Source organism: Fundulus heteroclitus, chromosome 9 (assembly GCF_011125445.2).
Source record: "Fundulus heteroclitus isolate FHET01 chromosome 9, MU-UCD_Fhet_4.1, whole genome shotgun sequence".
Taxonomy (NCBI): Eukaryota; Metazoa; Chordata; class Actinopteri; order Cyprinodontiformes; family Fundulidae; genus Fundulus; species Fundulus heteroclitus.
The window spans coordinates 17085817-17106127 of NC_046369.1; positions in this window are offsets into that span (position 1 = coordinate 17085817).

Sequence of the window (20311 nt, forward strand, 5' to 3'; positions counted from 1 at the left end):
TCTTCTTCTTCATGTTTGCTGTTGCGATCTGCAAGTGGGATTTCTTATGGATATATTTAAGCCAGTTTGATAAATTTATAGATTGAATAATACTCTGTGAGATATTCAAAGCCTGGGGTATTGTTTTCTTACCTAACCCTGCTTTAAACTTCTCCAGAACTTTATTTCTATGCTGTGTTTGTTTCTTCATGTTACTGTATATCCTTTAATGTTCTTTAAGAGACCTCTTGGATCCCAAAATAACATTTAGATTTCTATTGAGACTGACTTAAACTCAGGTGGACTTTGCTCAAAAATATGACAATATTTCAAGGCAGTTGGTTGCTTTGGACTGGAATTTATGGTTTCAGAGTAAGGGTATATAGTCCAAATACACAATACACTTTTCATATTATAATTTGTAAGTAAAAATTGAGGAACATCTCCACTTCCCATTCTAAACTATGTTGTGTTGCTCTCTGACATATAATCCCAATAGAATAAATTGAACTTTTAGTTTGGTATGTGATAAATAAAGCTTCCAGGGGTATGAAACTAAACTGCCAAGTGTGTTCCTAATGTGGACAAAACCCAACACATTAGAGCTTAAATCACTGCCATACTTTCTACTGATTACCATCTTCTTCAGCTTGTTAGCCCCCTCTCCTTCAACCTCTTTTTAAGTCATATGCATGACACTAGATTTGGTATGGCAGGTGCCAATTCATTCCTAGAAAATAGAAAGGCAGGCAGCCAACGAGGCTGCAGTGATTTAATTGGAATAATGTATGAAATGAGTCAGCGTCGCAGGCAGGGAGTGTTAACTCTCAGCGGTGCCAGCTTCGACAGAGATCAATGCACCTAACCTCAATTCAAGAAAACATTCTTTAATGGATCCCCTCGAGATGTGCGCCGAGCCTCTTTCCTTTTCTCCAACTTATTTATTTATTTTAATCTTTCTTTTTCCCTTTTCCAACAGTGGCGCGCACTTTTTAATTATCCGCCTGAGGATTACCAGGCCGGTGAGAGAGGATGATTTTTTATCCTGTCACACCAGACAATACAGTTTTTTTCCTTTCATCCAGGATGCATTCTTTGTTTGTTTTTTTTTCGTCTGAAGGTTTATATATGCAACAATGTTTTCATCTGACAAAATGTGAAGGTTGCAGTTTGATCTGTTTCTTCTTTTATTTTGACATTATGTTTTCTTCTACAAGGGGCTGAAACATCAGCATAATTCTGAGACAAATTTAGTTATGAACATTTCCCTTTGTGCACATGTCCTTCTATAGCATTAAATTAAAATGTTGATTGGATGTCTTTTGCTGTCTGTTTTCCCTCCTAACAATCACACACTTGAGACAACGGAGAGAAATCTTTTGCATACACAGCCAATCTGCTGGATTCACGTTTCTGTAATGCTAAATATACAACATTTTCACACCTGACGTTTGCCTCATGAAACGGCGGCAGCTCTGTTTGGTGGTAGTGAATGATTCTATTATGTTTGAAAGCTTTCGCACACTGAGACTGCAGGTGCTTTTCGTCTCCTTTTGGCATCTCCTTGTTGTGGGAGGCATAAAGTTCAAGAAACATCTGAACAATGCGAGAGATGAGTGAACCGTGTGCGCAGAAATGACACAAACTGATGTGCTGCCGCCTCAAAGAGAAACAAATACCAGAAAGAATAGTTTATAGCTCAACTTTTTTATCCCGGTGGGATTCAGTAATTATTTATGAGAGTGATTTAGGCCCCAGCCATGATAGGGATCCCAAACAATCCCAGGATAGACTTTACTACTTTTCTTCCTTCAGTGTGATCTCTTCTGTTTATGACCCTCACATCATTTCAAGAGGAACGCCAGAGGCTAGCAACCATTGAGGGGTTACCATTTATTTTTTTATTCCCTCATCTATTCATAAAACAAAACATCACATGTTTTTTAAGGGGAAAAGAAAGCAAATAATCACTTCTAATGTACTAAGATTAGATGCCCCTGGCAATCAGGAGACTGAATGATGCTGTTTTAGAGTTTGATAGGTTTGTCAGTTGCTTCACAGAAGAGCACGATATTACTTATCCTCTTTGTTTAGCAGATGCCCGTTTCGTTTTTAAGCATGACTTGACACATGCGCACATTGCAAAGGTACTAATAACTTATTTAATGACTATGGTACCACTTTGCTTTATTGTCCAGCAAACTGATCTGACCTAAGCCACATTAACAACCTATGAGGTATTGTGAAGATGAAGATGAGCGACCCCAAACCAATTAATGCAGACCAGCTGAAGGCCACTATTAAAACAACCTGGCCTTTTCTTAACTCTTCAGCAAAGCCGCATGAGTATCGCCGTTATGACACGTTACATTGCTGCAGTTATTCAGGGCAACACAGAGACAAATGGGACAGACAACCATCAACCGTGCATGCACCCACTCACACCTTAGGGCAATTTAGAGAGACCAATTAACCTAACAGCCACGTCTTTGGACTGTGTGAGAGAAAAATATCCTCTGATTACCTTCTAAAAGTGCTCTTATGCTAGTTGCAAAACTTAATATGCAAGTTCAATAACTGCACCTGCTCAGAAAATTACCTACATCTCATGTTTAAAGATGGACCAAGACAATAATCAGATTTTGGTCATGACCCTATTATCTGATTGCCGGAATCAAGGCAATGGTCCTCCATCTCTTTCTGCATGGTCCATGTTCATTACATTCATGAATAAGAGGAATCTAATTGTACATGTAAAAAAAAAAAAGATGCAAGAATTTAACAACAACAATATGCCACTAGAAAAGTTTGATTTATCACCGATAACTCATTATTTGTGACAATTACAGAACCAGCAAAAAGGCCGGCTTTGGGCATTTATTTTGAGCAACATAAAGGACAATAAAAGCTCCAGGCGCTTCCCACAATGAAGAGGCCTCAGTGCAGACCCAGTACTCGCTAGAGGTGCCTGATATCCCTTCTAGCCTGAAAACAAAGTCACCCACAATGAGCAGGAGAGGCTTGCAAAGGAGAAGGATTGCCTTGGACTTCCTCCTGGACTCATCACCTCCGTGGCCCGGTCCTCTATAAGGGAAATAAAGCATATGAATGGATAACAATAAAGCCTATCCAACACATCTCTGCATAAAAGCAAACTTGGATTTACAATAAATAAGTATTTTTACTCAAAAGAAAAGGGTATTTCTGACAAAAACTGTTTGCTAAATGAGGAACTAAAAACAATTCCTTTAAACGTACAGGAAGCTGAATAATAAACCATTTGCATGTTTTTGGACCATCAACGTTTGACCATAGTAATACTAATGTAATTAGAATCTAGCAGTAGTGATGTAGTTAGAATAAAGAGGTAAACCCAATCACAGAAAAGGAACTCCTAATGTAACAGGTAAAATGATAAACACAAAGAACAGAAGAGGTCAAATTAATAAAATTAACAGTGACATCTCAGGAGGAGAAAGCTGCACTTGTAAATAGGCTAGTTCTATGTATACAGTGAATTAAAATGTAGGTTAAAGGTCTCTAAAAGTAGAATGGGAGGCAGATCCTTTAGCTATCAGGCTCCTCTCCTGTGGAACCAACTCCCAGTTTTGGTCTGTAAGGCAGACACCTTGTCTACTTTTAAGACTAGAATTAAAACTTTCCTTTTTGACAAAGCTTATAGTTAGAGTGGCTCATGTTACCCTGAGCTACCTCTATAGTTATGCTGCTATAGGCTTAGGCTACTGGAGGACATCAGGGTCTATTTGTCTAACTCTGCTGAGTTATCCTACTGTTCTCCAATTTGCATTTGTTGTTGTCATTTCATCTTTTAGCTTTTTGTTCTCTGTCATCTTTTTCTTCATAGTAGGTACACCTGGTCTGGTGTTCTGTTAGCTGTGACACCATCCAGGGGAGACAGACCATCTACTTTTACCATATAATGTAGAAAGGATTCCTGGATCAATGTGTGCTTCTGTGCTTGTTGTGTCTCTGCTCTGTTTTCTCTAACCCCAGTCGGTCGAGGCAGATGACCGTTCATACTGAGCCCGGTTCTACTGGAGGTTTTTGCTTTCTATTAAAGAGGAGTTTTCCTCTCCACTGTCGTTTCATGCATGCTCAGTATGAGGGATTGCTGCAAAGCCATGGACAATGCAGACGACTGTCCACTGTGGCTCTACGCTCCTTCAGGAGGAGTGAATGCTGCTTGTCAACACTTGATGCAATCTGCTGGGTTTCCTTACATAGGAACCTTTTTGTCCAATCTGTATGATGTGATTGAATTTAATTTCGTAAAGTGCTTTTGAGATAATGTGTTGTGAATTGGCGCTACATAAATAAAATTTTATGGAATTTAAGGTTAAAAAGGTTATAAAGCTGTGTTTTTGGGTGCTCTAATGTGATTAAATATGGAAAGCTGTTAGGTTTAGAACGGGTGGACCCAGTATTCAAGGCAGACAAACAGTTTAGGTTTAACAGTTTAAGATCAGCAACAGAGCGGGAGGCGTAAGCATCTACAGCGGGAGCCTCTGCAGGAGGAGACAGCAGGTTAGTGACCACGCTTATCTGAAAGTGTTTGCACACAAACGTGTCAGTCACTAACCTGGTCTTAATGTTCAGTTCGGATCCAGTAGCAGAGGTAGGTCCCAGCTGGCGGGTAGCCAATCTGCTGCGGCGGTTGCCGCCCAGAGAGTCCAAGAGGCAGGTGTATCGGAAGTCGGAGGACAGGCAGGAGATCATAACCGTGAGGGCAAACGTGAGGAGGATGAGCCGTAGAGCAAGGCCAAAGACGAAGTCGGGGACGTGGTTGAAGGTCAGAGCCAGGAGATCAGAGAGCCGGTGAGGTGCCGAAGGACAATCCAGGACGGAGTCAGGTCACAGTTCCAGGTTCGAAACACAGATCAGCAGACAGACTGAACGAGGGCAGGCAAGCTTGGTAGTCAGGAAACTAATCCGGTCAGGACACAGTGGGCAGAGATCAAGCAGGTAGTCAGGTCAGGCAGAAGTCAGGAATCAGATCAGGCAAACAGGATCAGACGGCAACAGGCAGGCTCAGAGGTCGAAAGGCAAACAGGTCAGGATCAGAAGTCAGAACAAATAACGCTGGAATAAGTCTCACAAATGCTCGAAATAAACTGGTTGTCTTCTTCTATTGTTTTATGGCGGTTGGCAAACAACTTTTGGTGCATTACCGCCACCAACTGTAAACTGGTTGTCTGGTTTTAGAGCTGGTTATATACTAGTGAGAGCAGGTGGAACATATCTGAAGTGATGAGGAATGGGCGGAGCTAAGCAGGTGTGTGACATGAGAGATTAGACCAGACAGAACAGTGCCGAAATCATGACAGAAAGCTAAAGGTTTTTTTATATCTACTTATCGAGACCCTTTATGTCAGAAAAATCTCAAAATCTGAGGAAATTGTAGCTGAAAACTTAAACAGAATTACCAAAGTGGAAATGTGACCACTCGTGGCGCTTCTGTCATCTTATTTTAAATTGGAGGTCAAAGACAAAATCTTCCCACTTGCTACAAAGTGCACTTTAAACCCATTTGATATATCAGACATTGTTGAGAGAGTGTTGAAAAAAAGACTTGTATTAGAAGTGAACTGACAAAGTGTTACTAGAGTGCAATACCAGGGGAGAATGTTAGGAGAAACAGGAACATTATAGGGCTAGTTTTGAGAAACAAATTAAAGGAAAATGAGTGTTATTAGCAATCATTTCACGCTTCAATCTTGGTGTATGGGCAATTTGGTTTTGTTCTCAAAATCTTCACGCTGTCTTTGTTTGGCAAATCCAACTAAAATGTCTTACAGTGTGACAAGGAGCCTGCCACATAATTACACAATAAACCTAAATTCCCACAAAACAAAGGGGCTATTGTGTCATACTCATTAGAGCAATTTAACAATTTCAACAATTTATTTTTGATGTTATTGGCAACTTTCTGTTTTTTTGTTTTTGTTTTGTTTTGTTTTGTTTTGTTTTTTCATTACCGCAGTATCATAGCATTTTATCACAGGGGGCCTCAAAGTTAACTGGTAACAAGTATGTTGAAATCTGATGATTTCTGAGCAGTCTCTAATTACTACCAAAATGTAGTTTTATTTTCCAACATTTTTTTTGGTTGTTTAATGCTACCTAAAATATATCTCAAACAATATGAATATTGTAAAAAAAAAAGTTCAATGTTATTTGTCACTTATGTCAGAGAGTAAAATTTAAATATTTGTATTAATTAATACAAATAATTGTTGTATTGTCATAATGCAAATGCCAAATTGTTGTAATTTGGCATTTGCATTATGACATACAGATCATGAAACCCCAAAATTCGGTGTCTCAGGAAATCTAACTATTGTGAAAATGTTAAATAAATAAAAGGTTGAGAGAAAGAAAAAAGTCTCTTTTTCAGCAGCGACTTGGATAACTGAGGCTTGAGAGAATAGTGAAGAAAAAATGAATTTCCGGACGCTTCAAAGGCGGTGGACTGAGGCTGGAGCAACTATGCACAGATGAAACCTTCACATTAATTACAAAATGCTGCATACCTTTTTGCCAACCCACTCCTGAACCAGAGACAATGCAGAAGCATCTTACTGAGCTACACAGAAAATGAACTGGACTGTTGTTCGGTTGGTCCGAATTCCTCTTTTTAAGATGAAAGTAAAGTGTCCATTTTGTTTGGACATCAAGGTCCCAGAGTCTGAAGGAAGAGTGGAGAGGCACATAATCTGGATCAGTGAGATCGGTGTGAGGTTTCCACAGTCAGTGAGTGTTTAGGGTGCCATGTCATCTGCTGGTGTTGGTCCACTGTGTTTTCCACAACACAGTCATCTACTGGGAAATATGAAGCACCTTATGCTTCCCTCTGCTGACAACCTTTATGGAGGAGCTGTTTTTATTTTCCAGCAGGATTTGGCACCTTCCCATACTGCCAATAAATACCAGCACCTGAATGACCAATAGGACTGCATCAGTCCAAAAGAACGAATCCTAGAGGAGTATTGAGTGCATAGAAATTAATATCATTTTCAGAAACCTGATATTTCTATTTAGAATATCTCATTTGATTGATCTCATTTAATAATCAAATTTTCTGATGCACTGAATGTTGGGTTTTCATTATCTTTGACCCATATTACAAGAAATAAAAGCTTGATATGTATTTACACTAATACATCTGCATAATAAGAGTTTCTAGTTTCTATTGTAGTTTTTTTAAGCTGCAACTGCACTCAGTGGTTGCTACATTTTTGAAACCCAACACTTAATGTTTGTTTTTTTCCCCTTTAGTTAAAGCAGTAGTATATATAGCATATATATATATATATATATATATATATATATATATATATATATATATATATATATATATATATATATATAATTTAAAAAATAAATAAATAATAAAGAAAAATCTTGTAATTTTGACAGTTTTTTGGTTTGTAAACGGTGGCTACTTTTCTTTTGTCTTATTGTCCTCAATGAAATATTTAGTTTTTGCTTTGGTTGTATTTTTTGAGCCATTTTGTTCTTTTAATTATCCTTTCAAGCTGTGGGTTTTAGTATTGTGCTTTATTTGACGCTAGTGTGTTTGCAAGAATTTGGGATTTGTCTTCATGATGAAGACCGTGTACAGCCTCCTACAATTTTAAAGTAATGATTTAGATTATCAGTGAAAACTTTGAGCTTAAACTGTGATGTATTATTGAAATAATTCCTGTGTTTTAACAGTTAGGAACTCCACAAAGTTTAGAAAGCAGGCTGTGCTATTGATTGGTTGGTACCCACCCAATAGTAATTATAAGTTCATTTAATTATATACCCATGAACAGCTCAACAGTATGATCAACAACTTTCAGTTAAACGACCCCAGATAAAGTATTGATGAGATAATGATTATTGATTAGTGAGAGAGGCGGATAGAAGCTCTCGCTCCCTGTCACCCAACATTCAAAATGTTATTATTGTCACAGGAACATTATTGGTGTTCTTGTGTATTTTATGGCACGGCGATGGGGAGGGGGAGGGGGGTTGGTAGTGTGCGTGATTCATGTACAGAGGCCTCAGTCTTCCTGGGTTGGAGTACCTACCCATGGACCTTTGCCGCTCGTCTTCCTCCTCTCACTCAGACCCATTTCCTATCAGCCTACTGTTAAATAAATGCCTCTAGTGCCATAAAAATAAAAACTAAATTTTTCAAAAATATGCTACTGTTTTCATGAATCTCAATGTGATCTTGTAGAAAGAACAACTGTTTAGGGTTGACATGTCTACTTGTTTTAGTTGTTTTGGACTTGATTAATTACAGACCAGATTTCCTAACAAAACTGTGAAATAGCCTTTTTTCTTTAGAACACACAGGAAGCTTCAAATCTTATGCTAGCAAATTGGAAACAAGATGTTTCTCTTTTCTACCCGGTACAAAAAAATGCAGCCACACAACCAACTAAAAAGTCCTGAAGGCTTCTTCCTGGCTTCTGTTTTATCAGTCAACCTGAAGTCTTTAGTAGTTGACTTGAACACAACACAATTCAAAACAAAAATTAATACATGGTATCAAGCTTTATATCACCTTTACTCACCTTTACATCCTTCTGTTTTATAATAGGTTTGACTTATTTCACCAAATTATGTCATGTTGACTGAATTGGACAACTAGATCTTGTTTCACCCTCTGTTAGTTTAAATTATCTTAATTTTACTAGGCTGTAAACATTAAAAATATAAAACTCTTTGGGAACTCAATGTAATACATTTTCTTTCAGGAAAAGTTAACTACTTATGCATTAGTTGTTCTATGTTTTTCACTACATTAAACAGAATAAATCAGATCTGTTAATGTTTTATTGTCTTCCAAATAATCTTTTTTTCTGAAAGTATTTTTTTTTTTTTTTAAATGAGTGGATGTACAGGTTGACCTTTAACCCTATACGTACCTGCATTATGATCTATGGTTATGGTTTGTGTCAGCCTACCAGATAAAAAGCTGGATACTTGGTGAGTCAGGTCAAAAAGTGACAAAGGAAAAAGACTAAAAGCTAAAACCGAGGACATGACATTCAACCTTTGTTTTGACCCTTTCCATTTCTCAGTTTTTATAAATGTAGAGAGGCATATATCAGTCAGTTTACTTGTTCCCCTATAATTCTGCATTACTGATCAGCAAAGTCATTAAAAACTTCTGTTCCAAATCATTCTCCACCTAAACAGTCTATAGAACACTCTACACCTAATGGTGCTTCCCAATCTTTCTTGTAGAGAAACTTTTTTCTCAACCGTCCCCAGGATGATGTCCTGAGGAAACAACGGGACATGTGTCCTGTCCTCGCTGTAAAAGCTGACCTTCAACACCAAAAATATCCAGATAACATAGTTTCAGTTCCAATGGTGCCGTTTTTGAAGCAGAAACATATTTGTATATTTTTGTTGAAACAACTATAAACAAGGGTTAAGCACTTGTCTTTGAGGGGTTATTTTTTGGCATATTTAGTCTAAGTGTGAATCAGCCATATATCTATTGTTTATCAAAGCTAAGAAACCTCTTAAAAAGGCCCCAAAAGAGCCTTTTGGCTCCAAAACCCTAAAATGGAAATCCTCTGCCTTATAGGAATGATGATGTTTCATCTGGGACCACCGAGTGCACCTGCCTTTAATCTTTAACAGAAAATGGGTAGCTTTCTTGATAAAAAAAAGTCTGAAGAGGAGAGGGCAGAAAACATGCGTAGCAACTAAACAGCAACACGAAATAGGATGGAGTCAGCTGTCATACTTCCCCAACCGACACAGGGCTTATTAATAAAAATAAAAATAAAAAACACCCTCGCCGAAAATGTTTACCCAGGTTGAAATACAAAGTTTTCCGAAAATAATACACAGTTAAATTGTGACATTAGAGTATTTTCTAACTATTCATTTCCCTAATTGATGATGATACTAAACGAGAAAGAAAAATAATCCAACCAGTTTGAGCACCTGGGTGCATCCTGGTTTGATTATGGATATGAAATGGAGGAAGGAAGCGACAAAATAGCTGCTCATGGGTACAAATTGGCACAGGAGAGAATTGTTTATCCCAGTCGGCTTTCAGGTGAGACTGCGGATGCTTGTTTTGTCAGTCAACCGACTGGTTTCTGGTTGTAGAGGCCATGGCTCCAGTTTTTATAAAGCGTGACAGTGATTATGTTTGACCAAAACATTTTTTTTAGCTGGGTTGTTATTTGTCATCTGAGGCTGTGCAGAAACAGAAACAACAGAAACTGGCAATGATAGTGCTGCAAATCCAAACAAGTGAAATCTGTGTGGATATATATATATATATATTTTTTAAAGTAGCAGCTGTGAGCAATTAAACGAAACAAGTAAAATTATGTTTCCTGAATTTCCATGTTAAGCTTCTGTACATTTTCATCATTAAGCCTCTTTAGAAATGTTCATACTTGAAAATTGCTCCCATTATTTCACATTGTAAGTCATGTTTATAGCTGCAACAAGATTATAAATAAATGTCTTACAGGAAGTGATGCTGACAGTGTATGCATGCGCCGGAGTACAGCTGGTGAACGTCTTGATGTGAGGGGCTGTGAGTAACAGATGTGACAATGCCTCTCCCTGCTGTTTCTGTATGCATGGATCCCTTCCTGTCACTCCACTCACACATCATCAGCTGGCCACGAAGTGCCACTGTGAGATCCTCTGATCAAAAGCCAAAGCTGTCACCATCTCCTGACATTCTCATTCCTGTTTCCTCCATTCACAGCGCCTTGTCAGAAGAAAACCAACCCTGTAATCACCCCTTCCTGCTGACTGCATGAAACAAATAATTAAAAAGTAGATTGGGAGAAAAAAAAATTCTGCTTTGCATGTTAATTTTTTTTTTTTTACAGTTTGACATACACCCCGTTTTTATTGGACATAATGGCAGAGAGCGCACCCGAGATTTTACATTAGTTCAGCTCAGAGTAACTTCATTTGAACTGCAATATCCAAAATTGAATTCTGGTAGTGTCTCGTTGCTTAAGTCAGATTCACCCTCCGTGAAACAAGGCATAAATGGCTGCTTTGTCCTCGAAAATTAAGGAGCTGAACTTCCTCCACTTCTAGCGCTTCAGGTGGCTGCTTCTATTGTTGCTCTATTGTCAGTTTATGAATACACTGATTACACCAATCTTGACAGCAGAGGTATCTGCTCTCTGCATATCCATATGGGACTTTTATTATAGTGTGCATGCTCTATTCCACTTTCTTCTCCTCCTCCTTCCTCTCACATTATATAAAAAAGAAATCCCACAGTGGGGAGGGGTAAAGAGGAATCAAAATGACTTCATATTGTGCAGCTGTGCAGACATATTTTAACAATGTGGAAGATAAGATATTAAAAATAATCAATTATTTAACGTTAAAGGTTAAGGTAGTTGTGTTGTAAATTAAAAATACCATTAAAAACATCCAGTACTTTTTCTTTACTGTGAAATTCACATGTTGACGTAATTTGTCCATCCCAAGAACCACTTCTAGATTCAGCTCACACAGATTAAAAATGAATATTTCATTTTCAGTGTTAATCGCTTAAAAATTCATGGCCGAATTTACATTCCAGACGAGAACTAATTCATGTTTGTTTTTAAAGTCTTCTAAAAGAACTTGTCCAGTGTAGCAAGATAATCTGATGTACCATTTAGCATGCTGATCGCATCTTCATGTCGCATTTGCGATCTGATCTGTCAGCTTATTACCATTTGCTAGACTTGCCCCTGTTTTCTGTGCGCACGTTTGCAGTATTTGAATACAACTTCATTTTGCATGAACCAATGCTCATTCTTGTCCGTTTCTGTTACCCTGAAACCAGCCTGTTGGGTTATAAATTTCCATCGTAATCACTTTCAAAGCTCTACAAGTTGGATGTGATACTTGAGCAAAATCATGATTATGTTTTAGCATAGCGACAACTAATAAAACAAATATATGAATTAAAGATAATGCCCGTGCTAACAGTCATACAGCTGACAGCTAGTCATGAATATTTGTTTTAAGACATTGTACTGCTTCCAGTTTTTGTAAGACGTGCATACACACCTTCACATGAGATTTGAGTTTTGCTGTTAAAGCAAAGGCCTATTGATTCTTTAGTGAAGTTTAGGTGAGGGATGAGGTAATTTATTTATAGGCAAGACAATACAAGACCCTGACCAGTGAGAAAACTAGATCCTTCCCTCAAGAGAGCACTTATTACATAAAGGCTCATAATTGTCCCATGTTTTTCTAGGTTGACAGCACCAGATTAGTCTTAAATACAATGTTTTATGTTATCATACTCAATTTAACTACTTTAGTTAGTAACAGACCTTTTAAGGAAAAGGTTCACACAGAATAATTTTATACTATTAAATATGGTGCTAAAAAAACTGAAGGAACACTTTGAAAAAACATTAGATCTCAATTGGGAGAAATACTCATTCTGGATATCCATACTGCTGTGGAATGGAACAAAGGATGCTGCATTAGTTGAGGAAAATAAAAAATATCAACCAACAGAAGGGCTTACTCTGAAGTCACAAGCAAAGTTAAACTGAACAACTGATGCAGCAGGCTAGCTGAATTTGCTGAAATGTGATTACAGGAATTTAAAGTGGTTCTCAGTAGATGGTACGGCCTCCACATGCTGCATGCATGTCTAGGAACATCAGGGCGTGCTCCTTATGAGATGATGGATGGTGTCCCTATGCATCTCCTCACAGATCCTGACCAGGGCTTCACTGAGCTCCTGGAGAACCTGGTGGCATCAGGAGGATCTAAACATGATGTCTCAGAGATATTCTGCAGGATCTAGGTCAGAGGAACATGGAGGCCAGTCAGTGGTTTCAATTCCTTCATCCTTCTGGGAACTGCCTGCTCCTCACATTATTGTGCATCTGGAGGAACCCAGGACCCGCTGAACCAGCGAAGGTCCAACAATGGCTCTAAGGATCTCATCTCGATACCAAATGGCTGTCAGGGTTCCATCATTTATCCTCTAGAGGTCTGTGTGACCCTCCAGGGAGACGCCTCCCCGAGACCAACGCCGACCCACCACCAAACCCATCCTCCCTGGACAACGTTACAGGCAGCATAACGTTCGCCTCAGCTTCTCCAGTTACTTTCACATGAGCTCAGAGAGAACCAGCCCTGAAAAGAACCAGGGTCTCATTTATAAAACTCTGCATAGAATTCATACTAAAAGTCTACGTAAGACAAGAAAAATTAAATGGCGTATGGCAAATTTGTTTTTATTAACCATGCGCGCACACACGCAGCACGCAGTTTCCCTTTATAGATCACAGCTCTCCGCCCCCTCTGTAATGTGACACTGGCTCTGCGCCTGGGTTCAATATTGTAAGCAAACTCCATGTAAAGACAACTCCAGCATATCCAAGATATATTGTTTTCATAAACCTGAAAAAAAAAAAACATTAGGTCAGCCATAAAATGTGGGAAAATATTTGTGATTACATAAAGATGCACACAATGGATCCTTTCAGTCAATTTTAATTTGTTTTCAAAGGGATTGTATACTTTGTTAGAGATTAACCAGAATTATTATCACTGTGTTGATATAATACTTTCCTTGTTTTACTGCACGTCTTTATTTACGGGAGACATATCAATACATTCTAGAACAGAGAAAATTAACATTTCAATTTCTGTCAAACTGCAAAAGCAGCACACTCTTCATTAATTAGGCAGCATTGTTTTGGATTTCCACTCATATTAGCATCCACACAGCATCTGATTATGTACATCTCATTCTGATTATTTACCATCTGAAGCACCACAACAGGCAGTATCACCACAGGCCAGAATAGCACCTATGGTTGCTCTGCAGCTTATTAAAAGGGATGAGAACGATCTGTATCCTGGCCACCACACACCTGCAGAAATAAGCCATTTATCATAAGAAGGGTTTCATGTAAACAAGTTTAAATTGTGGAATTAATATTTCAGAGGAGGCACAGATACATTTGTGCACTAAGTTCCTTTAGGTTTAAATTAAATCTAATCTTTCTTCGTGGAGTTTCTGCCATATCCATGTGGGAGGTCTGATTCAGTTTGTGATGTTACAAACAAACGCCTAAGCATAAAACTGTGAAACAAATAAATTAATAAATATAGCAATCTATGTGACTGTGGGGTTTATTTTTGAAGTGCTGCCAGTGTGACGCATCTCGCTTACAGCAGTGTTTCTTGATGCATCTCATGAAAACATCTGGGAAACCTGTCTAGACGGCTGCGCGGGCTGATGGGGCAGAGTGCCACAACGTCTCCTCCATTTATGTGAGAATGTGCATTATATAAATCACTGCTACAAACATTATCCTTTGTCCCTCGGGTATCACACTGGCCAGAGCTAAACTAATTATTATGGACAACAATGAATCATGTTGTCAGTCAGCAGCTTTCTGCCAGGTGCCACAGGCCAGACCATCTCGAGGTCAGAATACAGTAGGGGAGAGTGAATGAAAGGGGGCACCGAGGTGTGACTAACTGCTTATTATGTCAAGCTACTGTGCGGTAGCTAAGGCGAGGCCAACAGGTCACCATTCATTCTACACATTCACCCAGAACCATTAACAGGCTCCACACTGCGGGGAGAAAAACAGCATATAAAAAAAATAAAATAAACAGCACATTTAAAGAGGGAGCAACAACGAGCTCAGAGTTAATTGTGCAGTTATCAGAGGGTTCATTATGGCTCCATAAAAGTGAAATGTTGTTTCTCTAGTGGTTCTTGTCCTATTTGTGATTTTCTCCCTTTTATAGGAAGCGTATTATTCTCTAAGAGGTTTCCTGTAAAAGTTGCTATCAGTGCAAATATGACCTGTAAACATCTTCCGTTAATGTCATGTCACATACCGGCCCAGCAGCCAGGCAAGCAGAAAATGTTAGTAATCAGTCTCTCTCCTTCTACCAGGCAAACAGCCCTCTGTAATGAAAGGAAACCAGGCAGAACTTTCTCTATGGTGCAGTTTCAGTGTGCCAAGTAACTTTCTTAACTTTTGATAACATTAATTGTAATGGATTAACTATGTATAAACAAAATAAACAACCATGTATAGCCTATCGGTAGTCAATCACATGATTAATGCATTAAAATATGTCAGAAATGGTATCTATAATGTGTATAAGTGTTACACACCTAAAAAGCTCGTGTCCAGATGAAAGCTACAAAGTGAAACTAACAAAAACGTCACATAAGAACGTTGAACAATAACACTCTTAAATTAGTTTCTGTTAATTGTTTGTACAATTTCATCTCATTCCTCCTTAAATGTGTAGAGGGGTGAAAAACAAATTATTAGTAAATAAGTTCAAAGAGAGAAAAAAAAACAGGCAACATTAATATTATTTTATCTGTTTCTATCCCTAACTTCCGTTCTTGGAGTGCTATTCCACGTCCAGCTGCTAGAGGGCACCTGTAGAGTTGGTGACATAGAAGCATAATTAAACTCTGTGTTGAAATGCTGACAGAAGCTCAACGTCTGCGTCTCATCTGTTCTGTGCCGCAGGGAAGTAAATGTGTCTTTGCATTGTTGACTTTCAAGAACTGAACAGATAGTTTTTTCAGGAGTTGACTAGAGTGTAAAATAATATGATTATTTAGTGGGAAAGAGCACTAACCAGAGACACTACAGCAGCACCGTGTATGTTTTGAACCAAGTATTAGCTTAATTTGAGAAATATTAAATGACTTTCCAGGTCAATAAACAGCACTTGGCATGTATGGATTCTCCGTGTGGGCTCCCCTTTCTCAAAAACTCGCCTGTTTGATTTGAGAGGGTCGGATGATTAGCTGAATAGGTCATGTGACCTAGAGCAGCTAGTCTAGGTTGCATAACCTAGACCCTTTCTAGGTTATGCAACAAAACACATATGACAGTTACCTGATCAGACATATTTTCTGCTCTCTGATGTAGGATTTAATCTAGAGGGGTGAATGTGGCCTTGTCTTTACAAGTAACTTGATGACTTCTCATTCTGTTGGTCCAAAGTGGTCTGCTATCAGACTCCAAAACACGGAGGGAGACTGTTTAATTTTGCAACAGTGTACCGTTGCCAGTGGCCTTCGGCTGTGCTAAACCTGAAAGTTGCAAATCAAGCGCCCCTAGTGGGTAAAAGTTACATGGTGCTGCTTTAAGTATGAAAGTACATTTCATATGTGTAGAATAAAACTTTAAAAACTACTAAAAAGCTAGAAGCAAATTCATATTTTATGTTCATAATCAAAAATACAAAAGGTCTAAGACATAGGGACATGGTATTTGAGTGTGCTTACTGACATGTAATGTGATATGCTGACAAGTACTTACTCAGTAATACCTCAAGAATGGTTTTTGAAGTATGTTCAGTTTGGTATTTTCCTTGCGAAGAGGAGATTAGACCTTCATGTTGAAATGCTAACAGAGGCGCAACATATGCATCTCACCCATTCTGATCCTCAGCATCACACGTTGAAAGGACACCAATCAATTACCCTCAGAACATCAAAGGTTGACAACTAATAAATATCAGCTTCAACTCAGGAGTGATGATTTTCTTGTGTAAGACAAGACATTTTCATCTGTGAGAGTCAACAGTGAGTTCAGGTTCTTCAGACACAGCTGTGTGACAATTCCAGCCTTGATTTCAGCCATTAATTAAGTGCAAAATCTTTGTTTATGCAGGGACACATTTAAAGACAATCTTAGTTAGATGTGTTGTGAGTTAGCTCTATATAATCAAACTAAATTGAATTGGTTTAAATATGAAATAATCTACATTTGCTATTAAGGAATTTGGCAAAAAATAATCATCAAAAAGTTCCAATCCCACTATGTAGCTGAAAAGTTACTTTACAGGAAAGTACAGCGTAAGTTCCAGGTAGGTACATAGTTACCCGTCACCTAATTACACAGCCTGGTTCCTGAAAGTACCTAATATGTATTAGAAAAGTCTCTTCCAGAAAAATACCAAATAGGTTCTGGGAACGTAACCAAAAAGTTTCAGCACAGTACCAGGTAGTGTTAAGAAAGTAATAAGGCAGTTCTGGAAAAAGGTTGAAAAGTAAGCAGTAGTTCCAAAAGGTTTCCAATAAGCTTTAGGAAAGTTCCAAAAAAAGTTGTAAGTACCAATTCAGCATAAAGTTCCAGGAAAGTACAAAGAAAATAAAACATTGAAAAGTAGGCAGTAAGCCCAGAAAATAGTCTTAGATTAGCTGGTAACTTCCAGAAAAGCAAACTTTAAGTTTGTAAATAATTTTTTTCCTGGGTAAGTAAAAGAAAATAAGCGAGTTCTGGGAAGGTTCCTCAAAGTAACCTTTGAGTTTTGGTAAAGTTTTAAGAAATAAAACATCAAGTACCCAGACAAGACTTAGTAAGTTCCAGGAAAGTACTGGGTACACTTTAAAAACAGAAATTTCTGAAAATTAAATAGTAACCAGTTTTCAGCAAAGTAACCTGCGAGTTCCAGAGAGTAATCATTAGGTCCCAAGGAATGTCCACAACATAAAAGCACAGGATCTGGAAAATACGGTGTAAGTTCTGAGACAGTTGCTGGTGGTTGCTTCTAAGTTTTGAGAAAGTAATCTCTAGTTTCCAACAAAAGTACTGAGTAAGTTCCAGAAAAATACACTTTGAGAACACTTCCAAGGTTACGAAGAACACCAAATGGTAAATTAAGTCACTCACAGCAAATTGTTGCATTTGAATTATTAACTTTTAGCTAAGTCTGTCATGTGATCGTTTTTATTACCTTGTAACATTAATGCGAGGGCTGTTTGTTAAAAAAACTTGAGAATATTGGTTCACATTATTATGACAGCAGTTTTATTCACGAGAAGAAATGTTAAAATAATGCTTTTATAGAAAGCTTGAGGACAAAGTAATGTGTATATTTATGTAATTAGAAGTGTGGAAATCAATTAACCTTAACAGTTTTACCATTTCTTCAGATTCTGCTATGCTCACAATACCTGATTTAATGTATTACTTTTAAAAGGAATGATACACAAAAGTGCATCCCATAAAGCACAGTCAGCCAGGTTAAGTATAAAAACTAAAGTTTTTATACTTAATGTCATTATGTCCTTGCCCTTGTACAGGCCTAGATAGAAAATAAGTTTTAATTTATTACTTTTAGCAGAACCAGCTTTTTTAATTTTCCACGTGTATATCCTCAGGGAGCATTTGTCAAGACAGCCAATTTATCAGATAATAAAAAAATGATAACGGTAATTAGATTAATTCTCCTGATCATGACCCGTGCACATTGAATACCTATTGCCGTGTAAACACGGTCTCTGCGTGATTTTCCAGGCCAATAGCTATGCACCTCAGTTGTGGAGCCACACATGTCCCAAGGTCTAATGAAACAATAACTTTAGCTGCTCAGCCATAGGCAGGTTTTACCTCCTCTGCTCATATTCCTGCAAAACTAAAAACAGGTCTTCTCTCTGCCACGAAATATTAGCCATCATTTATGTTGTAATTAAGAAATATATAAGCCTTGGCACACATGACTACATTACAAATTCTCCACAGCTGACTGGTTTCATGATATTGAAGAGCAAATGCAAATAGGTTTTCAATTTGAGGGAAGGATGTAGGCTAATTGAGTTGACCCTAAAGTGCTATTTTATTTAAAAATAGCACCTGAATATGTGACAACAGTTTTTTTTTTTTTTTGGGGGGGGGGGTACGTTGCTACATTCAGTTGAAACCAAATATTTATACTGTAAAAAACCCTTCACTGTCTTACATTTAATCAGACTAAATTTTGCCTATATAGTGTCAGTTATAACAGAAATAGTTTCTGTTCGTTAAAGGCCAGAATAATGACTGACTGAATTATTAGTCTACATACATTTCCTCATAGGAAATTGTACACAAGAATGAACCAGACTTGTGGAGGTCCACAATTATCTTCCCAATATCTTGGCTGAGTTCTTTGTGTTTGAGGTGTGCCTTAAAATACATCCACAGATCCACAGGGTTGTCTCCTTTTAAATGATTGGGAATATTCCCCATTTTACGAAGCCATATACAAAAATTTAGCATTATATGGTATATGTGTTTAAAAAAAACAAAAAAAAAACAAAGAGGTGTGGGGGGGGGGGGGGGGGCGGAAACATTATATATTTTTAAGTAAATTTAGTGTAAAATTTACTCCATAAACATAACAGAATTACTCTGAAAAGTGTAAACAAACAATAGTGTTAAATAATTTGACTCACTGACCTGTTGATTTTGACACTAAAATGAGTAAAATTAACTGAAAATTTGACACTGGCTATAGAGTACATTTTATACTATTTTTGAGTGGGACCAAATATTATCTGAAACAGAGTTAAACTCAACTCTGTAGGTGTTAAAGTGACACTTTGTTTTTTACTGTGTATGACGTCATCAGCTGGGCCTTTCCAAATGGTTTAAAGGCAGAGTAATCTTGGTGTATCTCAACTTTTACGTTTTTTTATTTAAACTTTAGTTTTACAGGAAAGAAATCCATTGAGACTGTTAATCTCTTTTACAGAAATGTCCTGACCTAGATGAGAAACAGCACAATGTGCAAAGTGCAAACAAGTCTGGAACCCGAGGAACTTAAGTTTAAAAACATACCTGTTGTTATTCAAGCATTTAGCCAATAGAAATTTTTCCAAATAATCTGAGCTAAAACAGGAGATGTTCAGTCTGATTCTGTGTAAGGCTGTGTGAAATAAATGTCCTATCTTTTTATACAGGCTACATATTTATATGGTTGCAACAATACATACATTTATGTCGCATTCCCTTTTAGGTTTTCATGTAAACGCAGACATTTTTAATCATTTCACGGTGAATAAAAACATCGAGTAGACCGAAACTGACACAATATTTGTAGCTCTGTCAGTTTCTGTTTTTCTCTTACACTCCTGCCACTAATGACTGGAAAATATCAACCTGAACAATTTCTGTATGCAAATGCTCATTTGTAACAACACAGATTTCAAGTAGTGTGTGCGTTATAAAAGTTGACAGCAGGCTCACGAATGCACCGCCGGCTTGAGGAGCTATCTGTGGCCGGGGTGGCGGTGGTTGAAGCATCACACCCATTATGCTGGAGGAAGAGCGCCTCATCCACACAACAAGCAGGTGCGTGCACGCGTGATTTCACACTGAGCTGTACCGCATTAGCCAAGCTATTTATGCATTTAATGCCAGTCATGGCTATATATAGCAGTAGGTCATGAATCACTCACGGGGGCTGGGGGAGACTTTGGATTGGTGTACAACATTGATATTGTTGAGCTTTTACAGTTTTTATTGATTGCTTTGACCTG